The 15711-nt window shown below is 40.9% G+C and overlaps 1 protein-coding gene across 4 annotated transcripts in view; it reads right to left on the bottom strand.

Moving 5' to 3' along the window:
* The window catches only part of mgat4c (mgat4 family member C), a 97737-nt gene that overhangs the window by 44465 nt on the left and 37561 nt on the right, over nucleotides 1-15711 (bottom strand). For 3 of the 4 annotated variants that reach the window (XM_019262374.2, XM_019262373.2, XM_019262376.2), the window contains one exon: nucleotides 9737-9807. The exons of the other annotated variant lie outside the window; for it this stretch is intronic. The gene's annotated coding sequence lies outside the window, so the exon portion shown is untranslated. The remainder of the gene's footprint in view (nucleotides 1-9736; nucleotides 9808-15711) is intronic. 4 annotated transcript variants of the gene reach the window in all.

The raw sequence follows: 15711 nt of genomic DNA, 5'->3' as shown, positions 1-15711 counted from the left end.
GCGGTGATGGGAAGGCGCTGCGCTCCCTCACTGAGGCAGGGTAATTGGCTAGAGATGATGGGCCATAAACATACATCACAGGGGCGGCGAAGCGCCAAACAGACAGCTAACTAAGGCTCTCTTTCTACTACGTGGCTCTTGTTTGTCGTACGCACATGCATGCGACCGAGCACACACTCTGCTCATTGTCTCCTCTTCCCTGGATATTCACGCTCTTTGAACACATAGGCTGGCCCACCATTATTAGAATAGAGAGAGAGAAAACCCCAGCACTCCCTTCATTGTTCACTTCAATCTATCACCATAAAACCGCGACGGCACGCACTGTGTATTCTGCACAGACCCCCCTTCACTATTTTTTTTGGCATCATGACCGTAACCCAGAGGATGCTCTCCCCTGCCATTATCATCCACTGATATATAATAGGCACTAGCCATTTAAAATGCATCATCACCATAACAGATAGGATGCCCTCTCGCTCACCATTACGACCACCACACAGTGGTGGATAATAGGCTATCCGTTCCTGCAGCACTATCGCCGCGGTGCAGACTTTCCTTCCATTACCATAACACTTCTGCCATAATAAGCAGGGAGAGCCTTCCAGTCATGACCACAGCTCTCAGAGAGGAGGTCAGTCGTGTCAGACTGTTTGCTCACACGCTGGTAATTGGGAGAAATAAGGCTGGGCGAGGAAATAGCACTGGAGCTTCCCTTTCTTCTCAGTGGTTCGCTGTGCAAGGCAGCGTTTCGCTATGATCCAGTAGTGCTGTTAAGCTATTTGACGTGTTTTTTTTTTCAGAAAGGCAAGGAAGTAATAAGAGATGTGGGGAAGAGTGTCAGTTAATTTGGCTCATGTAGTCAGTTGCAGCTGTTTGCACCATCTCATGACACTCTGCGTTGATGGATATTTCCAATATTTCAAAGACAGCATGCTCTATTCTGTAGCATCTAATACCGTGACATGAGATGAGGATTTCATCAATAAAGCCCACTTCATTCTTCTAATCCTCTTTCTTTTTCTGTGTTTTCCAGATTTAGTTTGACAGGTCTTACATGACCGCTTTTTTCCCTAGAGACAAGGGCCAACCTGAAGAGCCATTCCCTCTCTCTCAGTAAACTAGAACTTCAAGGGGAAGAGTAAAAGTGATGGCAGGGAAAGGAAGGGACAAGGGGGGTCCAAGCAATGCGCTCATTATTCAGGAAGACACTCGAGGCCACAGGAAATAGCACACTTCATTTTTCTTGTCAAACTCCGGCTGGCTTAATGGCGTGTTCACAGCAAGTGGTGAGACAAAGGGATGGCGTGGCTGGGCCCGAGACGTGGAAGGAGTGCCGATCAAGATGGAGACCGTCATCACAGCGGCAGCTACCCTACATTCTTTTCAAAAGTAGACCACCTGAGTTGCTGAAGCTGCTGAATGTGTTACAGGGGCAAATAAATATGTCTCATCTTTCAGAGAGCAAGTGAAGTAGGGCTAGCTTTCAAAGAGGAAAATGAAATATGGTCTCAATTATACTCTAACTGTAGAGAGGCACAGATGTTCCTATTGTTCCTCCTATTCCACATCCTCCTAAACCTTCCCTCATTATTGCCTTCATTACCGGTGCCATCGATATGGCAGGCGGCCGCCAGAAAACCTGGATGTATCCACAACTCATCACCCAAACAGCAATTAATCATCACCCAGCAATTACACACCTTCCACCACACCTTCCATTGATTTTGAACACAGTGACGCTTGCTCTATTTTATTTGTACCAGAAGCTACTGTGACTGAGGCTACAGCGAGCAGCAGGCCATGCAAAGCAATCTCCTCCTGCTCTATATATCCGCTGGACTGGAACTGTGTTTTGATCAGAGAGATGATGGGGCAGGTGTTTTGGTACAGCTTCATGTCAGCGAGAAGACTCATTCCATTGCATTCCAATCTCCAGGCATGGCAGCAGGCTGTGGTGTCAGACAGCCTCTTTTGTTCGACTCCTAATTGGGGTAATTTATTGTCCTAACAGGCAGAGCAGCTGTGGCTTTACAGCGTAGCACCAATTAAATCCAGATGCTGGAATGAAAAGATGGGACTGAACGTGACTTGGGGACCAATCACTAATATTAACGCAGATCTCTGCAAGATGAATATGACAAGCTGTAATGGGAGATTCTTCTCGACGCAATGATATTGAAAATATGCAATTTTGATGAGGATTCATGAAAACAGTCACAAACAGATCTCAGGCAGACGTTATGCATAATCTCTAATAATGGATGTAATTATCTGCCAGATTTAACACTGAAACAAAAATCTGCGGGGACACCTGACAGCCTGGTGCTGGAACTGTGACTGCAATGCATTCCACAATTAAATGACTGGACTCTTGTTCTAGTTTCGCTGTTGTTAAAGAAGTTTTTCCCCCCATAAAATGGCTCTGACAGAGGATCAGGTGAATATGAGCGGAAGATCTGGGGAATATAGGGAGCAACTGAAAGAAATCAGGTCGCTGTGAAGATTTCTCCAGGGCAGGGCTAACCCCGCCATACTGTGCTTGGCCCGCCTGCCTCTTCAGTCCGGGCTCTTTAGACGAAGAGCCCGGGGGACAGACACAAATGTGAGTAACACAGAGGATGGAGGCAGCGTGAGGTCACCACCTCAGAGCTGCAGCTTACAGAGAAGCTGTAGATGTGCAGCGACTCCTTTGGCTTAAAATTCAAAAGGGAAAAGAGAAGGGAGTAACGAGACCATCGTAGTGAGGCCCTCTCTTTTTTTTTTATTCATTTGTCTCCTCCATGACGTTTTCATGAAGTCTTTGTCCACTCTGTCATTATTTATCCCAAAAGGAAGGTGTTTGTTGATGAAATGTACCCAAATGACATCTTATTGACTTATATTGTTCTCATTTTTTCCCCCATGCCACGACTTGCTGCTCTGAATCTACTGTAAGTGTCTATTTATTCATTTTAATTCAGTAAGTGTGGTTAATGTGTAGCAACTGAAAGGGTAGCAGGAATTTTAGGAGTTGCAGCAGCAACTGTGTCTGTACAGAGTTCACACAGATATTACTCACTTTTATGGATGTATAAAGACGAGCCGAAAACATTTAGCTTGCTAAAATATTGAGCACGGGCTACAAAGTAAACCAGCAATGTCATGACACATTTAAAAATGTGGTGTGTTTGAGAAAAATCACACATATTAAATATCAGAAACAGAAACAGGAATCAGATGTAAATAGGGATGTAACGATACACTCAACTCACGACTCGATACGGTTCATGATTTTTTGTTCACAATGCAATTTTCTCATGATTTTTTTTTTTTAATCAAAATGAGCTACAGACAAATTATGACCAAATAAAATTTTTATTTGTAGAAAAAAAACTCTCAAACAGCGTGTGTGTATAAGCCTGGAGAATCTCAACCACATGAGCTCTTACCTCCTGGTTGAGTTTTGGCACGACCACCTGGCTGAAGTGCTGTCGTGATGGAATGCGGTATCTTGGCAACAGCCGAAAGCCCTAATTTTCAACGACGGAAAATGGCCTCAAATCTTTTCCAATGAAATAACCACTTGCCCTGGTAATTTCTTGCACTCTTGCGCTGTTATGGGGGAGAAGAGATGCAAAGCCTTTCATCAGGGTGGTTTGCCCCCTCTGCAATTTTCCCTTACGAGGTGGTGTAACGTTACTTTGCTTCTCACTGTGGTGGCGGCTGATATGCTGCTGTATGTTGCTCGTGTTGCTGCTATATGTTGCAGTCTCTTGCAGTATTTACATACTGTTTTGGTTTTGTCTGTCCATTTCTCACGGTTGTATTTGTGTATATAGGGAATCCAAAATGCTCCACAGGTGATTTCAAACTGCTCGGTGCATCCTCTATTTCAAAACTATTTTCTACCGTCGCCATGTCTTCCCTTGTTCTGGGCTCCATACCTTCGTAGTGACGTAAGTCACGGGACTTGATGTCTGACGTTGAACAAATGAATCACCAACCAGTGACTTTTTTTTTAAGATAACGTAACCTTTTTCTAATTTAAAAAAGAAGAAAAAGAACATTTAAGAACATTTTCTGTTTACAAAATTTGCAGCTTCAGGAAAAATATAATATGAATATAGATCCTAGAGGTTTGCTGATACCGGATTAATTTGGTATAAAATAGACAGAGCCTCGCTATCTGAGGTTTTATTTATTTAATGTCATTCTTATAGGTTTGTGTTGACTTGTTACTAACAGTTTTCTTAATGCACACAGCAAAAATGCCCCTCTCCGTTTCAAATGCAGAATTTAAACGTTTTACTGTCACTGTGATCAGTGATTAGTGTAATCATTAAGACAAGCTAAGTGCTCCTTGAGGGCAAAGTTGCAAATGTGCACGAAAATAATGCTGCAGTAACAATTAATCTTTTACAGTTTTACAAGTCTAACATTTCTATAAGTCAACTATTTAAAAGAGTGCAATGCTGTATATTACAGACTATACTCAAAATATTTCTACATAAACCTTGATAGACTCATACATTACCTTCTGCTAGACCCAAGGAGGTGAAGAAAACTTTTTCAAAAGAGTTTGACACAACAGCAGTAAGATCATATTCACTTGGTGACACATTCGGCACCTCGTCTGAACGATCCCTCCTCTCCAGATGAAAGATGGAAGGAGTTCACGGACTTCACTATAGCACCTTCCTCTATTCCTTCCCCTCTCTTTTTACTCTCGGCACAGACAGAGTTCTTCTGAATCCCATTACTTTCCTCACTGTACAACCGACTTCAAACCCTGAAGACAATCTGAAATACCTGTTTGCTGTAGCCTTGACAACAGTGGCTCTGCTCCGTCTTCGCCCTAACCTCTCTTTCTCCTTTCTCTCTGTCTCTCTGAAGGAGTCGAACTTTGAGAGCAAAGAGCCGTGAGCAGTCCGAGCGGAAGGCAGGAAACCTTGGTGCTTTATGAGGATAAAGAGCTCTGACCCAATTAGCTGTCTTTGTTAAATAAAACTCCACTGGCCCTCATTTAAACTGCCACACACTCCCCTCCTCCCCTTCCTCCCTTGCTTGTGTTTTTACAGTGCAAAGTGATTACAGATTTAATTAGCTGAGGACCTTGCTTCAGGGAGACTCCTAAATCCATATTGATATTTCTGCATAGTTTGGAGATAGAGGCCTCAGCTCTGTGATGATGACTTACAAGGGAGGCTGCAGAAAAATTTAATGAAAACATGATTTGCAACTTTTACCCACTCCTGTTTATTTTTCCCCTGAGGCTAATCATTCTCTTGCAGGATGATGCTGAGGACTTACGCAGTAAGCGATCAATGCTGGCTCGCTAGAGCCTTGGATGTAAACAGGCCTGCTGTCAAGATAGCAGCTTTTCTGGATTTGACATGTGAGGATGTTCTACCACTAAGCTGCTAAAATGTATTAACTGTCTGTACACCTTAATTCCATATGTTTTTAAGAACTGGACTATGACAGGAATGGAGTTGAAGTTACATTTTCCCACAACACACATATTTTTAGGCACATATTGGGGTTAGGCTACTAAAAAACTTTAAAAAGTTACCGAAAGGTTACAGTTATGGTTAATAAAACTGCCAACTTCCCATTCACAGAAGGCAATAATCCAAAACTGCCTTAATAGACATTTCCCTTTTGTTCTGTGCTTCGGTAACAGTTGAGCAAGAGTTGGTCAACTTTCTTCTTTCCACAGATATATAATATATATATAATTCAGATATGCTAATTTCTAGCTCATCTATGTTGAAAATAGAACCACATTTTGATGGTTTAAAGATAAAAGTGTCAAGTGTTGTGTTAGCAAAATGTTAACTACTAATAAGTGGGAATTTTAATAACAGTGGCTATCACATGTGACTAACGAGACGGTAGTTCTGCTAAAATTATCAAATTAAAAATGTGGCTATTTACAGTATATTACTGTTACCTTTAAACATTGGCAGGCTTAGCATATAGCATATCAAAGTACAGGACAAAGTTGATTTTTGTCCTTCTCTTGTGTCCAGGTATACTAGTCCAAATTTAGATGTCAGAAAGTTCTGTGATGATATTTCCATTACCGTTAGAATAACTTTTGTTCCACAAACATGTCATGTTTTAATGTCAAAGAAGAGTCAAGGATTTCTTTCTGGAGCTACCATCGTGCACCAAAGGAGAAGTTCACAGTAAAAAAGGCTGAGATACAAATTGTAACACCGCATTACAATTCAGCAACGAGGAACAAGACGTTCTTAAGAAGTCTGACTTTTGCTTTTTTCACTAGAACACTCTCTCCCCTGTTGATTGCTATTATCATAACATTCTTTTCAACATGAAATCCAACTGGGTACATTAAGTCCGGCTGAGTTCTCTGAGGGATGTTGAGCAGCATAGCCTACTGGGAAATGTAGGAAGTCACGTATAGCACCCAAGGTTGAATTTTCCATTAACTTCAAACATAGAATGACAGTGTTCCCATTATAACAGGACGAGAAGGATTTTAGAGAGTGTACTATAGAGCGCTAGTTTTAGCATGAAAGCCTTCAACAGAACGGTAATGAAAGCTCAAATTAAAGCCTTTCAGCGAACATGTTCTACTGGGTGTGCAGTCTTTTTTTAAACACCCCGTTCTCATAGTTATGAAAATGTAAAAGCAATCTGCTGTGGGTTTCTTTTCATCACGACTGTACTGTGCATACAGTTTGGTGCTAAACGGCAGACCGGAGGAGCTGTGAGGTAATGTGCAGGAGAGGAAATGAAAACGAGGGTGGAGTATGGAGGTGTCAAATCGTCTCGTCAAACTCCCTGCACGTACTATGAATATTTCACTACTGACACACAGCAGCTTCTCGGTTGCACCCCTGGAGACCGACAAAGACAAAGAAACAGAGACAAATAGATAGATAGATAGATAGATAGATAGATAGATAGATAGATAGATAGATAGATAGATAGATAGATAGATAGATAGATAGATAGATAGATAGATAGATATCACCCCCTCGAGCCCCCAGCCCCCCCTTCACCCCTCATGGATACCTGTCTCAGGCTTCATCTTGCAGCCCTAAATTTCACGAGGCAGGGCTGACAGGAAGAGCTCTCCACAGCTGACAGCACTGCCTTCCAGCTCCAACAGGGGCTGTCTGAGAGCTCACCCTCATCACACCGGCAGCTATCGCCCAGGACAGACTGACAGACTCACAACAGACTTCTTCCAAACACACACACACAACACACCCACCAATTCAAATTGCATGCATCCTATACGTGCATGCATGCAGACAACATAGTGCAAAGAGTGTGCACCAGATAAAGAAGGTGTTGGTGTAGGGGTTAAAAAACAAAGAAAATGCTTAGAGTTGAATGTTATTGTCAAAATGTCTTACAATGACAATGCGCTGAAGATAAGCAGGTATGTTTTCATTCAGCACCTTAACTTAGAGTGTTATTGTTTATCCAATTAGCATGTAGTTAGTTTTGCAGGTAAAAAGAAAAGAGAATTAAAATACATCCTGAGGTGGTGAACATGAGTGTCTGTACCAACTTTCACAGTTGTGAAATTTTGTTAAAAGTTATTTTCTGGGAACCAGAAATGTACAAAAGTTTGTGCCAGTCCATCAGGTGCAGTAGGTGCTGAGATGTTTCCATGGATAAGTCAAGTGTTAACCTTGTAGGTGGCAGTGGATGAGAAGCTGGGATAATGTTTGTCCTCTGGGCGTCATTGATGTCATTGTGGTTTGATCCCTTGTCAGGGCCCTAAACATCTGTACAAATGTCATGGCAGTCCATTCATTGGTTTGTTGAGCTATTTCAGTCGGCCCAATGTGGTGGACAGAGCAACAAACTGACATTGCTTTTCCTTGAGACACACAACTATTCATCACCTACTCTTTGTAAATGCTTGTCAAATAATGTTTGGTTACCTGCCAATGCTGCTAGAAAGGACAAAGTTATCCATTACAGAGAAAACTAAATCATTCAACTGGGATTTAGTGTTGATTTCATGTTCAGCTAAGACAAACACATAATGTAGACTGGTCCAGGCCACAACTTGCCTCTGCTCCGTGAAACCACCAAAAAGCAAAAGTCACGGTTCGGTACGTACCTCGGTTCAGACCTTACGGTTTGGTACATTTTCGGTACAGTGCAAGAAAAAAAAACATAACCAAAAAGGCTATCCTCAAAGGCTGTTTTTATTGTGCAAATCTCAAGTTGAGGTAACTGCAAATTCCTGAAGTAAAACAACCAGAACACAAAGTTTCCATATGCTGGTATCAGTGTTAATTTTGTCACCCATTTTTCAATTTAGTCTTAGTCTTAGTCTTGTTTCAAAGTTCATTCAAATCAAATCAAATCAAATCAATTTTATTTGTATAGCCCAAAGTCACAAAGTACATTTGCCTCAGAGGGCTTTACAATCTGTACAGGGAGTGACACCCTCTGTCCTTAGACCCTCGGTTCATTCGTAGTCTTAGTCACTTTTAGTCTTTACAAATCATTTTTGTTAGTCATATTTTAGTCTAGTTTTAGTCAAACGTGAACACAGGGTGTTTTAATCCAGTTTTAGTCAAAACATTTTAGTCTTTTTCTATTTATTTCAGGAATTCTTTTTTGATTATTAATTCCAGTTCACTTGTCTTCCACATCTAACACATTGATTAAATGTCTTGATTGAATTGAATGAATTCACCTTCAATGCAACTTTGCTAAGTGTCTTGCCTGACTTCTAGAGCCCGTTTCATGCTCTAGATTGCGCTGTCCGTACTCCGTGTTTCTCCTGCATGCTGCTTGTTTTCAAGCCACAGGTGCGAGAGCAGCAAGAGGATCTCAAACGTGTGGCCGTGACGTGCTGATGCTGGCACAAACACATGACAGCAGGACTGGACTTTCTAGACGAAAACAAGGAGGACGTTTTTTGTTTATTTTTATTTCTTGCATGACATTTTCGTCTCGTTTTTATTCGTCAACAAAAACGCACATTGGCACATTTTTCCTCAGTGTTTTTAGAACATTGTATTGTCTCGTCATCATCTCGTCTCCGTCAAGGGAAAAAGGCTCGTTGACAAACATATTTCGTCTCGTCTAGTCTGACGTGTATTCTCCGTGAAAATGCGCATACCGAACCGTGACCCCCGTACCGTGACGGTCCAATACGAATACATGTACCGTGCCACCCCTACTGATTACACTCCAGTAATTGGATAGCTCAAACTCTCAGGCGTGAAGCAATCACAAAGCAATATTTTGGAGCAGCAAAAAATGACTTTAGACTCATCTTTTTACTTCTTTGAACAAAATGTCTTGATTACTTATTACAAAAAACACTGAAGCAAAGTCAACAAACACTGAGCCATGAAAGTACTTCTGTCTTTTGCGACTGTGATCCTGAACGATCGCCACAGTGCAATGGTTAGTTTCATCCTCAGACAGAGCTCCTGGAATTCAATTTTCCCCTTGGAGAACTTTATTAATTTCATATTTAAGATACATAATGGGGTTCTGTATGTTCTCTTCCCACTCTAACAGCAATGTACAGCTATAAAAATGCAAACTAACACCATGCAGCCAACATGGGTTATAATAAATAGAGATGGTTACATTTCAGCAGCTTCATGTTAAGTGCTACGTTATGATTTAAAGATTGCCATGTTGTACTGATCAATACGCCCGCATCAGATGAGCTAAGGTTTACAGGGGCAGCAGAGGGAGGAGGTCTACTAAAGCAGTAAATCTGACGAGAAGCACTTACTTCCACAGTGTATCCTGTGGGCCATTATTGGTGGGTGAGCTCACACATCAAAGTGGCAGGGGTCTTTGAGGCTAAAAAGGAATAAGAAACAAAGTTCCATTAAATCACAGTGAGAGACCCTGCCTCAAGCAACACATACGTGGACACACTTAAACATTGCAATATAAGGACCGTGAAGGGAGTTTGGGAACCAAAGAGAAAGACAGAGAAAAGAAGAGAGGGAGAGAAAGGGAGCGCGACATTGATTTTCCCCCTCTGAAGTGCCAGTTCATCATTCTGTGAGACACACTCTATCGATCCCTCGCCTTTAGTTTGTTTGTAATTTTGGGGGCTCAAAACCGTTCACAAAGATAGATCCTCTTATATGCCACTTGCCTCCGAGATGAAGAATGGAGGGATCAAAGGATGTGCAGAGATGACCTCATTTTGCTAGGTGCTCTTCACTCAGTTGGTTTTGTGGCCCTGTTTTAAAATAAGATACTTTGACGTGGGCACATGTGGAGGGAAACCAGTCGACTGAGTGTTTATTTCTAATAATACAATCCTCCAGTCTTGCCATAAGTTACCCTTTCTGCTTTAAGTGCACATTAGTACTTAAAATATTTTATGAATGTTGTGTATTAAGTGCAATTGCATTCGTAGATTTTAAGGCTAAAAAAAGGTAAGAATTGTATGTAAAACCCCAAGCTTTATAACTGCGTGCACTTTACCGGCATAACATTATGTAACTTCTGAACATAGCCGTACATCATTCTAGCAATTACCTCCTGCTGCCATTTGGAGCTGAAAGCAATGTGCTTAGTTGCACCTTTTCACTGGTTCATTTCTTTCCATGTCTGGGAAATGGTAAAATTTGACTTTTTCATGCAGATCATCTTCTGCATGGTGCTCCAATATCACAACAGGCAAAAACAAGTAGATCTTTTATAAAGGATGCAAAAGCTTCCTCAATGAAACAACCTGGACCATCATCAGAAACATTTTATTTGTTAGTTTTTACAACCTGGATCTTATTTTTGTAGCTTTGGCCATTACTTATGAAAAACTGTAAATTTTATTGGACCAAAAAGAAAGAACCTTAAGAATAAGACCCAAATTATAAAAGGGTATTGTGTTTAATTTAGTTATAGTTCAGTTGTGGGTTGTAGATTCTACATATCTCAGTGAGATAAATTGTTCTTTCCTGGAGCGAGCACTGCCAACATTGCGTTGATAGGAGCATATTCATCGTAGCCTGTTTTCTGCGGCACACACACTGACCTGCATAGCTTGCAGGAAAATTCTCAACCTGAGAGACAGCCACCCACATATGGCCTCACCTCAACATCTCATCTGCATTTTATCATAGCCCCGCTCCCCCTCATATTCAGAGCAACAGAAAAGCTATGACCTCCGAATACCTTCAGAGTTCCCAGGACAACACAAGAAGGTCATCATACAATAGCATTCAACCCAGCAACTCAAGGAAGATATCTTTTAACCAGGGTTAGACAAGACATACAAACAAACAGAAACACCCACTCACATTTACAAAAAAAAAGATAAAATGTCTGAGGTGTTTTAAAGAAACCATTATTTTCACATCATAATGTTCTCACTATTCTATTCTGAGTTTTTGGAGAATTTTTGTAATCAGTTTCTAATTATCATGCCAACACGTTTCCCACTCATACCCACATTCATCATGCTGCAATTATTCATGAATAAAATAAAATACATCGAGTAGGCCACCTTAAAAATTGAAGAAGTATAAAAGAGCAAATCTGAAGTTGTAGAAGCGATATGGGCACATTTTTTAAATCATGATTGCAACTTTTCTGTTCTACAATCAAAGAACTGGTTTATCTTTTATTTCCATTTCACAACACAATCGATCAATTCAATAATTCAGAACTTTATGAGTTTTTGAAGCAGCCACAATGCAAAAAGAAAAAAATATATATCAGCATGAGAATCAGTAGCTTTGAGCCCTTCATGGTTATTGACTACAGCATATTTTTTTCACAACCTCTAAACACAACAGCAGCTGATTTCATCCTATTCTGCACACATTCAAGATGGGTGACTAATCAATCATGGTGCGTCGTGATTGGTTGCAATATAAGCCTACAGATTCTTGGGATTTAGTAGCACATGTTTGAGAGCTACTGTTTAAGCAGAAGAAAACAAATCCATCTGCTGCTTTCTATTGTACTGTAGTTCCCTTCACTGTTTGTTATCTAAATGTAACATGTAGGTTAGGAGTAAACATATCCCCACAAACTATAATCTGCAATGTCAAAGCTGTTGTCTCTTTAGTTGCCTCAGTCTCTCTCTCTCTCTCTCTTTCTCTCTCTACAAAAGTGACAAAAATCCTTGCAAATGGGCTCATTAGAAAATTAAAATAATACACCCATAAAAAGGATTATCTGTCAAACACAGAGGACAAGTGCCAATTGTACGGAGTCCTGAGATGGCATGTGGATACTGAAGTGAACGGTTCTGACAGTTTCACTGTAATGAACCTCCATTCTCACAGTTAGCAACAGTGAAATGACTGACAGCCCCAACACTCTGGGAGGAGGTCATTTATGTGACCTCAGTGCCGCATCCTCCAGATGCTCTTGCCATATTTGCTGCCTACAGGCAGTCTATCTGGGGTACTTCTTCATTTCCTTACTCCCCAGGTTTTTAAAATGTCATTTATGTCTAATGGCCATGCTCATTAGCTGCATCTGAAAAACACACTCTGGTCATTACCAGCTACATTTGCAGTCAGGCTTCATGCCGAATTCTCTTGTTTGAGTCATCTGTCACAGCCCCGTTCCTTGGCAGTTGGCACCACAAATGACGCAAAACGCAAATCTTCTAATTATCTGCAACTATCTTTATCTGCTTACATTGCTGCTGAATGTGTTTTGACAAGGCTGCTTTATCAGTGTAGCGAGAAACCCAATCTGAAACAACATCCATCATTTTGAGGCTGCCAAGGCCACTTGGGGGACTACACAGGCAGTAGCGCGCTAAGAATTGCACTTTACCTTGGTGTGATCCTCCTGTGTATGGACACAGTGGGAGAAGGGAAGGTTGTGCATGACTGAGGATGCGATGGATACAATAGCACTCAATTCTCTTTCATTATTTACTTGTACTATAACACTGTCAGATATGGACAAATGTTACTGGAAGACTCTTGGTATGCTGGGGAAAAATGTCTAAAGAAACCCCTTCAGTGTCAAGAGGATCAAAAGTTCATCTGAGAACCAAGAGATCCGCTTGTGTCACTGTCAGGTCTACTTGGAACAGAAGCACAGCGGGCTATTTCTACCAGAATACTGTAAAATAAATAACAGCCCTGGAATCACAGCCGCGCATATCTGCATATTTCTTGAGAGGAGCATTGTGTGGGTGTGCAACAGCCTGTCTAAGTAAGAAATAGAGGGGTAGAGGCGGTGGGGGGGTTGGCTATCCTTTGTCAACTGCTCAGTGCCATTTAATGGCCTGTAAACCCCTTTGCTGGAGAAAGAACAGGCAATTAGCATACTGAGTGGATTACAAGATTGCTCTGACTCCTGGATTAATGTGTGCACTTAATCTTCTCTTTGCTAAGCGATTCTTGGATATACAGCCATTCAACGGGAACAAATTTCCCCACCTTCCAAAATACGACATGAATAGGGGTTTCTCCCATGATGGCATCAGAATTGAACTACTTACTTTTTGCGTTGCTGAATCGTCCAAAGTCAACACATGCTTTTAAGAAGTTTTTGGTCATTGTTGATGACGCTTTTTTTAAACTTACAAGCCCATAGCATAACAAGCACGTCAGCAGTTTTTACCAACATTGTTGTGCAAAGAGGAAGATTCTGTTAACCACCACTGGACATGTTTGGACCCTAATAAGCTCAAGTTTTGTCCTGAGTCACATCAGTGGGGCACCTAGACTGAAAACAGCCCTGCATTAGGACAACAGAGACGGTGGTGTTAGTGGAGGTGTGACGTTAAAAAATACGATGCAGGAGGTCTAGTTAGAGAAACAGATTAATACATTTAAAGTCTTATCAGATGCTAAATGGTTTGTATTACAGTGGTAACTTTCTTTTATTGTGACAATGCCACAGTAAGCAGTGGGAATACTACATAAATAATAATAATAATAACGACAATAACAATAATTGAAACAGGAAGTAAAATTACTAAGAAGTATTCTTATGGAACAGTCTTCTCAGAGTTCTCATGTACGATCCTAGTGGCCTGAGGGTAGAAGCTCCTCCTGAGCTTCCTCAGGAATGTGTGCTTGCATGTTTTTGATTGGCCAGTGCAATGCCTAGCCAGATAATGTCGCATTGCAGCAAAAGTTGCACCTGCTTCAACCTTTTTGCAGGATGACACTGTTTTGTTTTTAACCGAGCCCTTCGTTGGCACAACAGCTGGCTCCATTTAAATAAATGAGCAGACTGTGTTTTTTGTTGTTGTTGTTGTTGTTGTTTTTTATGCAGCGCTAAAGTTAGTTTAAACATGATCTAAGTGGCCAAAGTGCCCCCCAAGTGCCTCTCTGTTCTTACTGAGTGCCCCCCCAAGTGCTCTTTGTTTTGGCCCACGTGCCCCTTTCAGTCTTTTATAGAGTAGGTAGGCCTGAAATTAAACAACACTTCAACCAACATCATTAAAAATAAAATAAATAAAATAGTAATCATCAGGGAAAATGAGCATACTTTGTATTTTTCATTGCAAATGTCATTTCCTGACCTGCATTTGGTTGCTAAACTGCCCCTCTGGTCCCTCAGGTGTTCTGGTAGGACCTTAAAGCAAAATGAAATTCTAACCTTGCAACCGAAGATGTGCCCAATGTTAATTTTGGCCCCTGCCCTTTAGAGAAGCTACGCACATCACTGTGTCCCGATGGACGCTTTGGCTGGCCATCAACTTACTTAAAATCTTCAATTTTGTGTCCTTGGACATAAAAGTCAAACATTTGCCAAGTTTCTGACGCACAACTATGCCACACCATATCCTTGATTGCTATCCTCTGACTATCTGTAGTCTATATGATAAACTTGGGGCTGCACTCTATATCTCCACAAACTTGGGCTTCATTTGCTATCTCTGCCATCTTTCCTGAATCACTATACCTATTCGCTGGCTTTGATATGATCTTTAATCCACAGCTCCCCACCTCACCCCTGAATCTTTCACCCAGAGTGTCAGCTCAGAAATGAAAAGAGCTGATAACTTTGCACAACTATCGCTCAGTGCCAAGGTATGGTGTCTTACAACGACAGCCTCAGCCTCATATAGCCCATATTCAGGAACACATATGAACACAAAGAGTGTGCACATTCTGGGAGACGAAATAGTGTCAAAACCAGAAATTCATTCATTCAGATCAGATATTTACTGGAAAAACTTCCAAGTACTGATGCCTGTTTCTAACATTGCAGGTGATACCCATATATATATATATATATATATATATATATATATATATATATATATATATATATATATATATATATATATATATATATATATATATATATATATATATATAGTATAGGACATCTTGTTTGCATCACCAAATTGGTGTGAAAATGGGCTCAGGAGCAATAACAGAATGCATCGTTCCCTTCCTCTAAATATCAACACAGATTACCATCTCCGCAGCAATTCTTTGCTTCCATCCTCGCAGATAAAAGGCTTTCAGGATGCACTGCTTCAAAAAAAAAAAAAAAAAAAACGAACTAAAGTGCTGATTCACTGCATTGTGTCAAAAGGGAACAGATGGTTGAGGCATACCGTCGCTGTCCATTGAGATGAGTGCTCACTGTTCAAAAAGCTAGAATGGCACCTATGGATGGCTTTTGCTGTATATCAGGCAACACTCCTGCATCATTTTTGGTGTCTAAAAGCTGTAAGGAACAGAGTTAGTATAACAGGGAGAAATAGAAAGAAAGCCTGGATCCCTGGACACATTAAGAATACGTTTTATCCTTAGA

This window comes from Larimichthys crocea, chromosome X, assembly GCF_000972845.2.
Source record: "Larimichthys crocea isolate SSNF chromosome X, L_crocea_2.0, whole genome shotgun sequence".
Taxonomy (NCBI): domain Eukaryota; kingdom Metazoa; phylum Chordata; class Actinopteri; family Sciaenidae; genus Larimichthys; species Larimichthys crocea.
The sequence above is the reverse complement of the archived record's forward strand: the minus strand, read 5'-3'. Positions and strand labels throughout refer to the sequence as shown.